The sequence below is a fragment of the Chrysochloris asiatica genome, unplaced genomic scaffold (genome assembly GCF_000296735.1).
Source record: "Chrysochloris asiatica unplaced genomic scaffold, ChrAsi1.0 scaffold00121, whole genome shotgun sequence".
Classification (NCBI taxonomy): Eukaryota; Metazoa; Chordata; class Mammalia; order Afrosoricida; family Chrysochloridae; genus Chrysochloris; species Chrysochloris asiatica.
The window spans coordinates 7147940-7151951 of NW_006408639.1; positions in this window are offsets into that span (position 1 = coordinate 7147940).

Below are 4012 nucleotides of genomic sequence, written 5' to 3' on the forward strand. Positions count from 1 at the left end.
AAAAAAAAAACAGGTGAATCTGCTAATATGGACTCGACCAGTAGTAAGGATCAGCTGTAATAATTTTTAATAAGCATCTTTATAACAATTTGAAAGTTAACCATATACATGTTTAGTGGCACAGTGGTTAAGCACTCATTTGCTAATCTAAAGATGGGTGGTTCAAACCTACCTAGAAACTCCATGGAAAAAAGACCTAGTGATCTATACCCAAAAAGACGACAGCATCAAAACCCGATGGGGTAGTTCTGCCATGTTGGGGGAGATCACTATGAGTTAAAAATCTACTCTACAGAACCCACTAACAACAAACTCTTGTTGCTTTTAAACACCGTCAAGTCAGTTCTGACCCATAGTGACCTTGTATAGGATTTCCAAGGAGTGGCTGGTGAGTTTGAAACACTGACCTTGTGGCTCAAACGGACTTTGCAGTCCAGCACATTAACACGCGGTGCCAGCATTATCTATTATTTAGATCTATTGCCAGAAAAAGCCTTAGTCGTGGTCTACACAGTTTCCTCCTTTATATATTTGTCTTTGTTGCTTTGACTTTGTAAGTCTGAAAAGGCTTGTCTGCCGGATGGCCTTTTTCCTTTTCTTCCAGTTGGAGGGTCACTAACAAGGTGATATATAAATTAGAGCAAGGGTGTGGAGTTTCAGTTAAGATCTGAAAGACAGGGATGTGAAAGGCAGACATTTAAATTCTAGTTCCATTCTATGCTAGCCCAGATTTGGGGTGCAGAAGGTGACTGACTATCTAAGGTGAAGGAAAGCTTATAGTAAACATATAGAAAACAGCTTGGGACTAGATTGCAGTTGGGAACTGTGAAATTATCCGAGATGCAACCAGCTCCTTCAGCTCTCTTCTTCTCTCTCTACTTCTTTCTGCTCTCTAATTTATTCTCTTTTAAAATAGGTTCTTCTTCTTTGTCATGATTTTGATTCTCAATTGCTTTCCTCTGCACCCAATTTTTCTTGCTGAGAAGCCTGTTCTGACATGGGCTCCAGGGACAATTTCAGCTTCTCCCAGTTCTTCGGTCTTTTCTTTTATTTTCGTAAGCGATAGACTCTTGTTCGCTGTTCCTTCACAGAGGTTCCAGAGTCCATTGTTTCTACAGGAATCTTTGAATTAGGCAGGCCGTAAATTTACAATGCATATTTACAAATGATTTTGACAAAAGTTAATTTCATGTTCTAAACCTCAGTTTCACCTGAAAATGTAATTTCAAATATATCACATGAAGTCCCCACAAATAATGACAACTAAATGAGCTAACACTTTCTTTAAAAGATTCAAATTTCTTAACAACCAACTAACCAAGGCAATTGCCACTGAGCCAAATCCCACTCACAGAAACCCATGTGTGTAAGAGTAGAACTTTGTTCCATGGGTTTTCAGTGACTGATCTGTCAGAAATAAGACAGTCAGGCCTTTCTTTCCAGGTAACTCTGGGAAAGCACTAGAACCTTCAACCTTTCAGTTAACATCTGAGAGTGTTAACCATTTGCACCACACTGACACATTATAAAAAACAGATTTGACCTTGGACTTCTGTTTTAATGGCAGAACCAACAGAGGGGACATACAGAGTCTCATCAGTGAAGGCATGGGAAACCAGTTGAAACAGATGGGTGGGACAGTCCCGTAACTCTGAATTTCATATAAAACAACAGGGCATTGTTTCGGGGGCTTACCAGCAGAGAAATCTGAAGTAGTGGCAACAAAAAAAGTGACTTCTGAATTGGGACAGCCAGTGGACTACAACCTTTGTGGAAGTCAAAGGGTGGGGACAGCAATGAGTCCACTCCCAGCATAGAACATAGAAATCATGCAGCAATTTGCAGAAATAGAAATGCAAAGATCTTTTCTTCTTTCTTTCTTTCTTTCTTTCTTTCTTTCTTTCTTTCTTTCTTTCTTTCTTTCTTTCTTTCTTTTTCTTTCTTTCCTTCCTCCCTCCCTTGCTTCCTTCCTTCCTTCCTTCCTTCCTTCCTTCCTTCTTTCCTTCCACCATTTTTGTCACTCTTCCATGTAATGCCATCTCTATCCATTCTGGGTATCTCCATGCAGGTAGGAGCACATCCTTAGAGAAAGTCCAGCATTGTGCCCACAAAGTTTGTGGCCACAGAATGATTATCACTGACCTCCTGAGTTGCTCAGGGGAAGGATTTGCCCAGGACACAAACAGGAAATATCCAAAAGTCTCAGTTGGCTTTGGAGACTAACCCTTGGTGGGTTCTTATGGTGTTTGACTTCGGGAATTAGTCCTGAATTTGGCCTTCTTCCTACTTTTGTTGGAGTTTCTAATTGTGCCTCACCTAACAACAGACAGCAATTCTAGACATACAGCCAAACTACACTTGTACCTTGTAACCCCCCCCACACACACACAAAGTAAAGACAAGCTGCTATAGATCAGAACAGCATGTACAGCCAACACCTGTTAAAAACACTCTAAAAGAAGCGGCAAGAACAGTGAACAGAGAAGCCAATCATCTGACCACACCCAGCAGGAGCTACTTTGGAGCGTGCTTAAGAATACACTATTATACATTCATCTCATTAACACATATGCAACAGCACCACAATGCTTAAAAAGCAACAGAAAATTTCTGCTCGTGTGCAGAAGCAAAATAGAGTAGCTCAGATAAATAACCAATAGAAAAAGCTAGCATTGGTATTAGAGGGTGAAGAGGCTCTGAAATTGACTGAAGGGGAATTTAGAAGAATGTTATTGAGGTGTATCCAATATTCCATAGAAAAGCCAAGGAAAATAAGGAAATAGTCAGAAAAATGCTACAAGCAACAAAAATTGAACAAGCATTTGAATTGATAACCTACAAAAACAGGTCCAGAAGAGTAAAGCCAAAATATCAGAAATAGACAACACACTCAAGGGGGAAAAGGAGCAGAATTAAAGAGATGGAAGCCAGAATCAGTGAGCTTGAAGACAAATCTCTCAATAATACTAAGCTAGAAGAACAATATGCTGTCTCCAAGAGACTCACCTAACACACAAAGACAAAAACAGATTAAAAATTAAAGGATGGAAAAAGATAAACTAAGCTAATTGCAATAAAAAATGAGATGGAGTGGCAATATTTATCACAGACAAAATAAACATTAAAGTAAAGATCAGCATAAGAGACACAGAAGATCATTCTCTGATGGTTAAAGGGACAATTGAACAGAGGACATAACCATAATAAATATCTATTTTCCCAACAAAAGAGCCTCAAATTATATAAACCAAATCCTAATACAAATGAAGAAAGAAGCAGACACCTCTATAATAATATTGGGAGATTTTAATACACCATTCGCAAAAAAGGACAGAGCAACCCGAAAGAGGTTTGGCAAAAACAGAGGAACTGAACAATACAATCAACCAACTTGACCTCCCAGATACATACAGAGCATTCAATCCAACAGCAGCAAAACACACATTCTTTTCCAGAATAGACCATATGATAGGTCACAAAGCAAATCTCCATAAATCTTAAAAACATCAGAATATTACAAAGCATTTTCTCAGACCACAATGCTATAAAATTAGAAATCAACAATAAGAAATCAACAACAACAAAATCATATACATGGAAACTGAATAACACCCTGCTTAAAAGCTACTAGGTAATAGAACAAATAAAAGAATAATAATTGAAATGAATGAGAATGAAAACACAACATATCAAAACTTTTGGGACACAGAAAAAGAAGTGCTGAGAGGATCATTTATTGTAATAAAAGCACACACACAAAAGGAAGAAAGAACCAAAATCAACACACTACCACAACATCTCTAATAATGAGAAAAACAACATCAAAGTAAAGCCACAGTCACCAGAAGAAAAGAAAGAATAGAGATTAGAGCAGAAATAAATGAGATAGAAAACAGAAAAACACTACAAAAAATCAACAAGACAAGAAGCTGGTTCTATGAAAATATTGATAAAATTGTACAAACCTTTGGCAAACATAACAAAGGAAGAGAGGGAGAAGACACAAATAACA